Source organism: Phoenix dactylifera, chromosome 4, assembly GCF_051530095.1.
Source record: "Phoenix dactylifera cultivar Ajwa chromosome 4, Ajwa_hap1_PhDact_Kaust_v1.1, whole genome shotgun sequence".
In the NCBI taxonomy this organism is placed as follows: domain Eukaryota; kingdom Viridiplantae; phylum Streptophyta; class Magnoliopsida; order Arecales; family Arecaceae; genus Phoenix; species Phoenix dactylifera.
In genome coordinates, this window is record NC_143193.1 from 10,907,854 (window position 1) to 10,921,413 (window position 13,560).

The 13,560-nt window shown below is 40.7% G+C and overlaps 1 non-coding gene across 1 annotated transcript; it reads left to right on the forward strand.

Annotated features, from left to right (window-relative positions):
* Nucleotides 1–11,306: 11,306 nt before the first annotated feature.
* On the forward strand, nucleotides 11,307–11,414 carry LOC120108979 (small nucleolar RNA R71). The gene has a single exon (XR_005510066.2). It is a non-coding gene; the product is annotated as a small nucleolar RNA R71 (small nucleolar RNA).
* The last annotated feature ends 2,146 nt before the right edge of the window (nucleotides 11,415–13,560 follow it).

Here is a 13,560-nt window from a genome sequence, read left to right on the forward strand (position 1 = left end):
GCATTCGCACTAGAGATTGGCATCATTGTGGCTAGAAGATGCTCTTGAGCCATCAGATTGAGTCAGGCCCTAGATTGGATCCATTCGAGTTGGTGTCATATTTTTTTATTACCTTATTAGTTGCTTTTGTTTGAGTCGATTTGGTTGTGTTTCTATTATTTTGGAGTTGATTTGGTTGTTGAGTCAAGTAATTGGATCAATTGATCAATGTAAGACCTAATTATAAAGGTCCAATTTTGGGTGTGATCAATTAGTTTAATGGTCTAATGTTAGTAAGGTTTAATTTGGTATGTAATCGATTTATTGACTTAGTCAATTAATTGAAGGTTCCAAATTTGGTTAGTTGTTAATTATTTGACTTGGTCAATTCATGATGTAAGGCCTATATAAAGACCACCCGCTCATGAATTGGAAATTGATGATTGAATAAAAAACCCTAGCCTCCTTTCTTCTCCTTCTTCCTCCTCTCCTTCTCTTCTCCTTCTTCCTCCTCTCTTTCTCTTCTTCTTCCTTCTTCTCTCTTTTCCCCGCATTGGTCCGTCAGCAGCTTGGTATCAGAGCCTCGGCTTTGCCTCTGCTGCCAAAGCCTCAGGATCCGATTTATGGACGGACCACCTCCGCTTCGTTTTCCACGTCTGCCACATGAGTTCTTCGTTGGATTCATCGCACCGCGGATGCTAGATCGCATTAAGGACCGTCGCGCAATGAGCACTGCGAAGAGAATGGGAAACCTGATTTCCATTTTCTCTTCTCTATCTCTTGGTTCACAACAGAAAAGGGTGGTAAACCCTTTTGGCAGCCCCTACCCACCAGCCACCAAGCATGAGGCGATCTTCACTGCCGGCTGCCGCTAGCAGCGCTGCACACCACCACCCCACCTTGGACCGCTTCTCCCCATCCCCCACTTCTCCAAGACCGCCGGCCACTTCCCCCCTCTCCTGCCGTTGCTGGGGTGACCTCCTTCACGTCTTCATTCCCTATGAGCACGCGCCCACTGCTACTGGTCATTCCGATGAAGATCTCGACGCCTATCGCAGAGTCCTCCTCACTGTGACCCGAAGAAGTCCCGCCGCCTGTGGCCAGTCATCGGAGGCGACCATCGTTTCGAGGTGCTCGCGACCGGCCACCGCCCGTCGCTGCTGTCCATGGAGCCACGGCCGTGATCCCTGCCCCAACCCGCAGCCACCCCCACAAAGATTAGTGTCCTCCCGAATCGTCAGGAGGTTGAAGAAAGGATTAACACGTAAGGCCTAAACCTGTTAACCCACAATCCGGTAGCTCGGATCCGCCAAAAAAAAAAAAAGATGCATGATCGCATGTGCCTGTTAGAGAGAGAGAAAGAGAGAGAGAGAAAAGGAAAAAAAAATAATTACCTGTTCATCTTTCCCGATCATCCGCACGGCCGCCCCTCGCCGCATCTCCAGCGAGCTGCGCCGCCATGCCCACACGCCTTGCGCTCTCCCTCCTCCAACTGGCTCCTCCTTCTCCTTCGTCGGCCGCCGCCCAAAGCTCTCGGCCCCCGCCGCCCTTGAAGTGCGGCTCTTCCCGTCGCCGAACGCCGCCTCCTCCGAGCCCCTCCTCTGATCGGCTCCTCCTTCTCCTCTATCTATCGCCACCCGAAGCTACTGGCTGGTTCTTGCCTTCTCCTGTTCCGCCGTCGTCCACCGCCCCGAATGCCACCGCCATCCACCGTCACCTTCCGCTCGAGCACCACTGCCACCTCCTCCCTCTTCCTTTGCCATCGCTGAGCTCCACCCCTTCGTCCCCTCCTCCACCTCACGGCACCGGCCAACACCACGCCACCCAACCGACCGACCCCCCCATCTCCCTCTCTCCTTCATCTTCCCCTAAGATCCAAACCGCTTTCCACCCCTCTCCACAACACACACCCGAACCCAACATACCAGGATCCCTCTCCCTCACTCCTCTCGATCCACGGGCCAACAGGTCCAGCCTACAGCATCGAGCCCACCACCTCTCAGTTTCTTCTCACAGGCCAAATCTCCCTCGGCCCAGCCTGCAGCCCCTTCTTCTCAAGAGCCAAGTCTATAGTCCCGCGCTGATTTAGGGCCCAAGCCGCCTTGCCCCTTGTCACTGTAAGGGTCCAACATGCCCTATTCCATCGCAGGCTGCACAGTTCCGCCCCCTCTTCTTTAAAGGCCAACCAAAACCCGCCAAATTGTAGTGACCAGGTCCGAGTTGGAGTCAGTTGGAGAGACATCAACTGCAACCGTGCCTTGATCGATACCCAGCCTCCAAGCGATTCTGATTGTCTGCTTCACGACAGGTAATAAGATTTCTACTTTTCTTGGGCTTGTTCATTTAATTATGTTCTAGTTCTCTTGTATGATAGCCGTATTTTTGAAAAATTACTTTGCTGTCAAAAAAATTCAGAACCTAGAACATCTACTACCAAACCCATCCTATTTATCTTTTAAAATCTATATATTAAATTAGCACACCCTAGCGATAGGACGTTTCTCAACATCCTTCGATCATATTACTTTAGGATCAGAACAACCGTAATGCTTGATTGCAACCTAATTTCTTCAATTGATTAATATTATACTTTAACTCTGAAATAACTGAAGTAAAATCAGCAACATTTAAATTTTAAGTTACTTTTGTGAAAGCTTGCTGATATCTGAATCATAGTAGGTTGCATTGATATGTTGTCCTACATCATCTTTTAGCATCGATTGAAATCATTATATTTACTAGGGTTCAGTATTGACATTGCATTTCATATCATCATATATAGTGTTATCATTGCATGTCAACCCATAGTAATAAGGAGTACGAAGCCGATCAACCTAAAGTCCCCTTAGCTACCATGGACTCCGAAGTTCTGAAATTCAAGGACCAGTTCGCTGCCTTACGAGCTGAAAGAGAAGAAATCAGATAAGAGATCCATGAATTCTTGTGAAACTGTAGGACCCCTAAACTGCCAACCTTCGTTGCAACCTAGCCTAAAATCGGTTTAGCTGTACCACCTATAGTCCTTCCCCATACCTTTAGGAACCAAACCCAATGTTCTAGGTGTCAATAATTCGGCCACATACCGTCCCAATGTTTCACTAAGGCCTATCTGATTACTAAACCAAAAGCTGAAAACTAAGAGGCCGAATATGTCAAAGAAGTCTATGAACCAAACATAGAAGATTATGTAGACGACTTTGAAGATGAACCCATCGGATTAGAACTTATCCAAAATAATTTCCAAAGAAAAACTATTGACCTAAGCACAAACAAACCACTCCACATCACTATATCGAAAGAGGTAGTAAAAGATGTTGAAAGTCGATTACCCATGTTTACCCGTGTGGCTCGAGTTAACAATATGGAGTGATTACGCCCAAAGAATAACGCGGCTATCGCAGTATATATTGGGGTGTCGATTCCACAGGGAGAAGGTAGGAACACTAAAAGGAACTACAAAACTAAAAAGAAATATCAAAGCAGTAAAATGTGATGTGAATGTTTAAAAGTAAATTGACAATTAGATTGTAGTAGTGAAAAGATGTGACCAGAATTAATGGCAGCAAAGCATCGGGAATTCCTCACTTGAATCAGGTAATTCCATTCATATTTGATCCATTGGATAACTCAATTAGAGATCATAGCACCAGATTCTCTAATTGGAGGATATAGCATTACAATCAAAATATTTAGTGATAATTCTAGAAAATCATTCTCCTCTTTTAAAACCAAGGATTGTTATCCTTTTAGACTCAGATTCAAACACAAAAATATACCCAATGGCAATATTTCAGCAAAAAATCACACTAACTGGATAAACAATCAAATCTAGATATAATCAAGCACCTCAACAATTCTATAGAAAAAGACATGGCTGAATCTATGAAAAGAATAGGTTCAAGATTATTCCAACACAAGAAAGATCTATGGATGAGAAATGATAAACAAAAATTGTATCAACATGAGAATCTATTACATAGATCAAATATAAATGAAACTACCATCATCCAAGCGAGTTCATCCCTAGCTTCACCAAAGAATTAGCTCTCCATGAATTTTTGGCTCCTCTTGATGATTTCTTTGTAATGCAGCCTTTTTTCTCTTTAGAACGGCGTGCTCCCCAAGTATATATATGATTTTGGGGCTAAAAACCCTAGGAAACACGACTTAGACACGTTTGCATGTGTTTTTCCGACTTTACCCTCGAGCACCAACGTCAGCATGAGGTTCGGGAGACTCTCTAGATCGCATCTGATCTTCAAATTTTATGTTCTTATAGTCATTTGAAAGCTCTAGAAGTCTAGTTTCCAACAAAATTTGAATCATCTCAATTGGACTTCTGTAGCTCCCGAAATCATCAAAATACTACACAAAGGTCTGATCTGTCAGGGCCCAGGCTGGCGGTTTAGGGAAACCTAACTTTGCAACTTCATAACTTTCTCTCTGGAGCTCCAATTGACCTGATTCTTGATGCATATGAAACCTCAACATGTCTACTTCATCTCCACTAAGTTTCATTTCATTCGGACTGCAATGGGATATTCAATCTTCTTAACTCCATTCCTACAATAAAATCACCAAAATCAATTAAGACTTGGACACTTTGTGAAGTAAAGTTCAGATTAGAAAAATATCATAAAAATATCCAAATCATGCTTAAGTCTTAACAATTTAGCCTAAAGTGGTAGTGTTAAAAGGTACATTTTCATGCACCTATCACACCTCCCAACCAGCTTATTGCTAGTCCCTAGCAATTTAAGCGAAGAAAAAGAACGGACTATATCCAACCCAGTGTAGACAGCTTTTGCATGAGCTAAGCAATAATATTCAAGTATAACAAATAAAGTACTCGCAAGAGATCAACAATACTATCAAAATCAGTCCATCAAGAGCAACTCCCAGAATTCGTGTGTGTGTGTACTCTAAGCCGTAACCATCTTACCACCAACCCTGACACATACAACGTCGAGAACATTTCAAACAAAAGCTTCAACTCCATATCTCACAGGTATAATATTCAATAGTAGACTGGTGTAAGGGGTCTCTCTATGGAGTTGAGAAAGGGTGTTCACACAAATATATGAGAAGGCAAGTGTTCATGAACAAGCAACAAACAAGCATTGATCTTATGATAGGATCACCAACCATTGGGAACTCAACCATTCTTACCACAAACCCACTTAGGATCAAAAAGGTCAATAATAAAAGGTTGTAATGAGGCTAAAGTTAAGTAAAATAAAAATAATAAAAGGATGGATAAGAGAATTCAAAAGAACTTTCCAGTACATGCTAGAGGTCTTCACAAGATATAACATCAAGCACAACTTCCTCAAACCGCTTGTACCTTTTTTTTTTTCTTTTCTCTTTTTTTTTCCTTTTTTTTTCACGCTAGTCATACCATTTGGTTATTTCATCAACAACTTCATACTAGCATTTTGAACCTGTGACAAGCAGTTTGGGAACCAATAGAATCATTTTCAGAATGGAGATTAGAGCCTGAGACATTTTCAAGGCCTGTGGTAATAGAAAGCTGAAGCTGCTGGTGGAGTTGATTTGTTTCTTTGTTTCTTTCTCTTTTTTTTTCTTCTTCCTTTTTTTTTTTTTTAACACAACCTTTGGTTGCAATTATGGAGTCCATTTCAGCAAACCTGCCAGCACCAATGAGAAACCACCACAGTACATCCCCTTTCTTGTCTTCATTATTTGCGGACCAATTATTTATCATCCCTAGCATGTACTTGAAAATAAAAGGTAGGAAAGATATAATAATTTAGGCTCAACTCCAATGTGGAGGGGGGGTAAGGACATATGGGTTTACAAAGGAAAGGGTTCTTTTTTTTTGGGCTCAAAATGGCTTCTAATGGATAAAACATGGGTTAGCTTGAAAGGCTCAAACGTTCATCCTAAATTGACCTTCATCATCTCCTAAGTATAATCAACCAACATACCACAAACTGTGCAATAAAAATTCCCAATAGAGCAACCAATTCAAAAAAATCAATGAACGCATGCCACAAGTCTCTGAACATGATGAACTCTCTCTCTCTCTAATACTCACCAATGCGTAAATACTTAAGTTTGAGAGTTCTCTAATTGTATGCATTGAACATCCATCAAACCACAAGTCTTAGATGCGTGCATAAAAAAAGAATTCAAAGGGTGTCTTAATAGTGTGACTAAGATAGAAAAATTGACTCCAGCAAAAATACTCTGTAATCATTTGTTTTTTTTTTAAAGCAAATTCATGCAAAAACATATACACATGGGCTGCCCTCCCCCAACTAAAACATGACATTGTCCTCAATGTATGGAAATAAAAGCATAGAAAATAAAATAGGATAGAGGTCACCTGATTAGCGGAGCACAAATCCATGGTAAAAACAGGAAGCTGGCAAACCTGAAAATTAAACTAAGGAAACCAAACAAAATAAAACAAAACAAGCAAAAACAAAAACTGAAACAAAGACAAAATAAAGAAAAACAAAAAGAAACAAGGAAAAAGAGAAACGTACCTGCATGGGCATAGCATCACTGTTCGTAGACGGGGTCCATGAGAAGAATATCTTCCTCTACTGGAGCCTCTTTCTCAAGGACCGGCTTGAGTCTCTGGCCATTTACCTTAAGCATCCGACCATCTCTAGGATCTTCTATCTCTACCGCTCCATTCTCAAATGTATGCTTTACCACAAAAGGACCAGTCCACCTAGATCGTAATTTACCAGGGTGTTTATGAAGCCTAGAATCATATAAGTATACTCGTTGATTAGGTGCAAACGTTTTTCTAAGAATATTTCTATCATGAAATGCCTTCATCTTAGCCTTGTAAATTTTAGAATTTTCATAAGCTTCATTTCGCAACTCTTCTAACTCGGTCATCTGGAACTTCCTAAGCTCACCGGCTTCAGGTAAATCAAAGTTAAAGTTCTTAATAGCCCAATAGGCTCTATGTTCTAGCTCTACCGGTAGGTGGCAAGGTTTACCAAAAACAAGCCTATAAGGTGACATGCCTAGGGGGGTCTTGAAAGCTGTACGGTATGCCCAAAGTGCATCAGTTAATCGCAATGACCAATCCTTTCGGTCGGGGTTAACCGTTTTCTCTAAAATACGCTTAATCTCTCTATTAGCAAGCTCTACCTGCCCACTTGTTTGAGGATGGTAAGCTGTAGAAATCTTATGCACCACCCCATACTTCCTCATCAATGCTTCAAAGGAACGGTTACAAAAATGTGTACCCCGGTCACTAATGATAACACGTGGTGTACCAAAACGAGACAACACATTTTCCTTTAGAAATTTAATTACTGTCTTATTGTCATTGTTCCTACAAGTTGCAGCCTCTACCCATTTGGACACATAATCTACTGCAACAATAATATATAGATAACCAAAAGAAGGAGGAAACGGTCCCATAAAATCTATACCCCAGCAATCAAAAATTTCTATCACTAAAATTGGATTCAAAGGCATCATATTACGACGGGACAAAGCTCCTAATTTTTGACATTTCTCACAAGAACGACAATAAACATTTGTGTCTCGAAACAATGATGGCCAATAAAATCCACACTGCAAAATTTTTGCAGCGGTTTTCTTCATAGAGAAATGGCCTCCACAAGCTTGGGAATGACAGAATTCTAAGACACTTGCTATCTCATCATCTGGGACACATCTCCTCATAATTTGGTCAGGACAGTACTTAAAAAGATGTGGATCATCCCAATAAAAAGAACGTACCTCTGTTAAGAACTTCTGCTTATCCTGTGCATTCCAGTCTGATGGCATCTCACCTGTTACCAAATAATTGACAATATGTGCAAACCACGGCATGGAGGTGATAGAAAATAATTGTTCATCTGGAAAATCATCACGGATCGGTGGTGTATCTGTAGTATCCTCAAATATTAACCTTGAGAGGTGATCAGCCACCCCATTCTCTAAACCCTTCTTGTCCTTGATGGTTAGATTAAATTCCTGCAAAAGCAAGATCCACCTAATTAATCGCGCCTTAGCATCCTTCTTTGCGAGAAGGTACTTAAGGGCTGCATGATCTGTAAAAATTATAATAGGCGAGCCAATCAAATAAGCACGAAATTTATCTAATGCAAATACTACAGCTAGTAGTTCTTTTTCAGTAGTAGAATAATTCATTTGAGCACTATTTAAAGTCCTACTAGCATAATAAATGACAAAGGGCTTTTCCTCTCTCCGTTGACCTAAGACAGCCCCTACTGCGTAGTCACTTGCATCACACATAATTTCAAAAGGTAAACTCCAATCTGGTGGCTGCATAATGGGAGCTGAAGTGAGCTTCCCAATAAGCGTTTGGAATGCCGCTTGGCACTCTTGTGTCCACTCAAATAGGGTATCCCTAACTAGAAGGTTACACAATGGTCTAGATATGGCAGAAAAATTCTGGATAAACCTCCTATAGAAACCAGCATGACCAAGGAATGATCTAACATCCTTCACAGTCTTAGGTGTGGGCAACTTAGAGATCAACTCAATTTTGGATTGATCAACCTCTATTCCCCTAGAGGAAACAATATGGCCCAAAACAATACCCGAAGGCACCATAAAAATGGCATTTCTCCCAATTCAATACAAGGCCTTTTTCTTTGCAACGAGCTAGAACCCTTGTTAAATTAAACAAACATTCATCAAAGGAGTCACCAAAAACAGTCAAGTCATCCATAAACACCTCCATGCAATTCTCAACCATATCACTAAAAATACTCATCATGCACCTTTGAAAGGTAGCTGGAGCATTACAGAAACCAAATGGCATACGACGAAATGCATAAGTTCCAAAGGGACATGTAAAAGTGGTCTTATCTTGGTCCTCTAAAGCAATTTCAATTTGATAATAACCAGAATAACCATCTAAAAAACAATAAAAGGGATGACCAGCTACACGCTCTAAGATTTGGTCGATGAATGGAAGGGGAAAATGATCTTTGCGAGTGGCAGCATTTAACTTCCTATAATCAATGCACATGCGCCACCCGGTTGCTGCTTTGGTAGGGACTAATTCTCCTACATCATTCTTCACTACTGTGACACCTGACTTTTTAGGAACTACCTGCGTAGGACTAACCCACTTGCTATCGGCAATCGGATAAATAATACCCGCATCTAACAGTTTTAAGACTTCATTTTTCACAACTTCTTTCATGGTAGGGTTTAGCCTGCGTTGGGGGTCTCTACGAGGGTTAGCTCCCTCCTCCAAGTGAATCCTATGAGAACAAATTAAAGGGCTGATGCCTTTAATATCGGCCATGGTCCAACCAAGTGCAGATTTATGCTCATTCAAAGTTGTAAGTAATTTTTTACCTTGTGATGCACTTAAGTCAGAAGAAATTATTACAGGAAAGGTATCACCTGGACCAAGAAATGCATGTTTTAAACCCTTAGGCAGTGGCTTTAACTCGACTTTTGGGGCTTCAATGGTAGATGGCTTCGGTTGTTCTCGCATCAAGGGCAGCTCCTCAAATCTTGGTTGCCATGTCCTCGTCCCATAATCCTGAGATGAATCAAAAACAGCACAAATATTAGTAACATCATTAGAGTCAAATGTGCTATCAAACCCAGAATTAATAAGAAAATATTCAAGAGGATCGGGCTCATGTTTTGTGATGGCTTCCTCTTGCATAAGTGTGTTTATCAGGTAAGTTTGGTGACACTCATCGTCCTCCTGTGGCTGTTTGCTTATGTGAAAGATATTGACCTCAAGGGTCATATGCCCAAAGGACAACTTCATCAATCCATTCCTGCAATTAATAAGAGCATTAGCGGTGGCAAGAAAAGGTCTACCTAAAATAATGGAGATTTTTGATTCAGAAATAACAACAGAGTGTGTGTCTAGAATCAAGAAATCAACAGGATAGTAAAATTTATCAACTTGAATTAACACATCCTCAACTATCCCCCTTGGTATCTTTACTGACCGATCAGCTAACTGTAAGACCACATAGGTGGGTTTGATCTCTCCTAATCCCAATTGCAAGTAAACAGAATAAGGCATGAGATTGATACTAGCTCCCAAATCAAGTAAGGCCTGTGCAAACTCATGATTCCCAATAATACAAGAAATTGTGGGGCATCCTGGGTCCTTATATTTTGGTGGGATTCTCTGTTCAATCAAAGCACTTACTTGTTCCGTTAGAAAAGCTGTTTTCTTAACATGGTGTTTTCTTTTTACAGTGCACAAATCTTTAAGGACCTTTGCATAAGTTGGAACCTGTTTTATCACATGTAACAAAGGAAGATTAATTTTCACTTGCCTTAGGTTCTCTAGGATCTCGCTACTATGGTCCATAACTCTTGAGGTAGACTTGAGAGCTTGAGGAAAGGGCACTCTAACTGGACTCTTCACTATCTCTTCCTCTCTTGGAACATCAACTACATCACTACTCAACTTCTCTTGTGTGTCCTTAGGCTTGGGAACCCTTTCTATAACCTTACCACTTCGAGTAGTTATGGAATTAACCTCCTTAAGATCTTGCCTATCAGGGTTAGAAGTTTGTGCCATATGCTGACCTTGGGGATTGGGTTGAGCTTGCGATGGAAATTTTCCTCGCTCATTTACGGTTAAAGCACTAATCAACTTAGACACTTGACTCCTAATCTCTTTATTTTCCTCAACCACCTGAGTAATCATTGATTCAAACTTCTGGTTTGTCTTATTCTGAGCCTCAATAGAAGCATGTAGTGTGTCCTCTAAAGGATTCCTAGAAGATGGGGCATGGTATGGAGGTGTAGAATAAGCTCTAGGCAGCTGTGGTTGTGCAGGATGTTGCGGGTCAGATTTCCAACTAAAGTTAGGATGGTTCCTCCAACCAGGATTATAGGTATCTGAAAAGGGTGTAAAAGGCTTCTTGTACATACCTAGGGCATTACAATGTTCCTCATACACACCCCTCATTTCAGCAAATGTGGGACAATCCTGAGCTAGGTGATCCACTCCACCACATACAAAACAGGGTCCATGGAACTCAACACGAGAAACAGTATGTGTAACCTTTGTATCCTTTGTTTTTAAGGCCTCTAACTCCCTAGTCAGAATTTCTATCCGGGCCTTGAGATTATCCTCCTCTCTAAGATGGTAAATTCCTCCACTAGAAGGAGTAGCTGTAGGTCGTGACCTACTAGTACTATCAGTCGCACTAGGTCCTGTCCAAGTATGAGCTTTCTCAGCTAGATCATTCAGGTACTCTATGGCCTCATCCGGATCTTTCTGCAAGAACTCACCATTACACATCATCTCTACAAATTGGCGCTCTCTAGGTGTAAGTCCCTCATAAAAGTAACTAACTAAACGCCAACTCTCATAGCCGTGATGAGGACACAAGTTCAACAAATCTTTAAACCTCTCCCACACCTGATACAAAGTCTCACTATCCTTTTGTGCAAAGGTTGAAATCTGTCTCTTCAAACCACTGGTCTTATGGTGGGGGAAGTATTTGTTAAAGAAAACCTGTGTCATCTCATCCCAAGATCCTATTGACCGCGGTCTCAGTGAATACAACCAACTTTTCGCTCTATCTTTCAGAGAAAATGGAAAAAACTTAAGTCTAACTGCATCTATTGTACCGGGTTGACTATGAAAAGTCGCCACTACCTCCTCAAACTCTCTAATGTGCACGTAAGGATTTTCATTCTCTAAGCCATGAAAGGTAGGAAGTAACTGTATCATTCCTGGTTTAAAATCCTGTTGTGGGACATTGGGTGGGAACATAATGCATGACGGTGTGGCTGTGCGTGTAGGATGGAGATAGTCCTGGAGAGTCCTAATGGGCTGATCTTCGTGATTGCTCATGGTGTTAGAATTAGATGGCGTATCGGGCAAATTCACAGGAAAAGTGTCAGGTTCTAATTCCGGTCTTCTTGCAAATCTACCTAACTCGTCTCAATGCCTACGCATGCAACACAAAATATATGTATATTATTTTTATTTTATTTTATTTTATTTTTTTTGCACAATCAAATCAAAACTATGAATGAAATAAACTGAAGACAAAAAGCAAGAGAAAAAAAAAAAAAAAAGAAGAAGGAACGAGGTTACCGCTTTGACGAATTAATTCAGCAAACCTATTCCTTGAAGCGCTTCTTGTACCGTTCTCCCCGGCAACGGCGCCAAAATTTGATTACGCCCAAAGAATAACGCGGCTATCGCAGTATATATTGGGGTGTCGATTCCACAGGGAGAAGGTAGGAACACTAAAAGGAACTACAAAACTAAAAAGAAATATCAAAGCAGTAAAATGTGATGTGAATGTTTAAAAGTAAATTGACAATTAGATTGTAGTAGTGAAAAGATGTGACCAGAATTAATGGCAGCAAAGCATCGGGAATTTCTCACTTGAATCAGGTAATTCCATTTATATTTGATCCATTGGATAACTCAATTAGAGATCATAGCACCAGATTCTCTAATTGGAGGATATAGCATTACAATCAAAATATTTAGTGATAATTCTAGAAAATCATTCTCCTCTTTTAAAACCAAGGATTGTTATCCTTTTAGACTCAGATTCAAAGACAAAAATATACCCAATGGCAATATTTCAGCAAAAAATCACACTAACTGGATAAACAATCAAATCTAGATATAATCAAGCACCTCAACAATTCTATAGAAAAAGACATGGCTGAATCTATGAAAAGAATAGGTTCAAGATTATTCCAACACAAGAAAGATCTATGGATGAGAAATGATAAACAAAAATTGTATCAACATGAGAATCTATTACATAGATCAAATATAAATGAAACTACCATCATCCAAGCGAGTTCATCCCTAGCTTCACCAAAGAATTAGCTCTCCATGAATTTTTGGCTCCTCTTGATGATTTCTTTGTAATGCAGCCTTTTTTCTCTTTAGAACGGCGTGCTCCCCAAGTATATATATGATTTTGGGGCTAAAAACCCTAGGAAACACGACTTAGACACGTTTGCATGTGTTTTTCTGACTTTACCCTCGAGCACCAACGTCAGCATGAGGTTCGGGAGACTCTCCAGATCGCATCTAATCTTCAAATTTTATGTTCTTATAGTCATTTGAAAGATCTGGAAGTCTAGTTTCCAACAAAATTTGAATCATCTCAATTGGACTTCTGTAGCTCCCGAAATCATCAAAATACTACACAAAGGTCTGATCTGTCAGGGCCCAGGCTGGCGGTTTAGGGAAACCTAACTTTGCAACTTCATAACTTTCTCTCTGGAGCTCCAATTGACCTGATTCTTGATGCATATGAAACCTCAACATGTCTACTTCATCTCCACTAAGTTTCATTTCATTCAGACTGCAATGGGATATTCAATCTTCTTAACTCCATTCCTACAATAAAATCACCAAAATCAATTAAGACTTGGACACTTTGTGAAGTAAAGTTCAGATTAGAAAAATATCATAAAAATATCCAAATCATGCTTAAGTCTTAACAATTTAGCCTAAAGTGGTAGTGTTAAAAGGTACATTTTCATGCACCTATCATGGAGTCTAGCTTTGAACACCCCACCACTGTAGATCTGATCCCTATGATTCATCAGCATAGGGTGTCTGAGTCTGCACAATCATTTGCA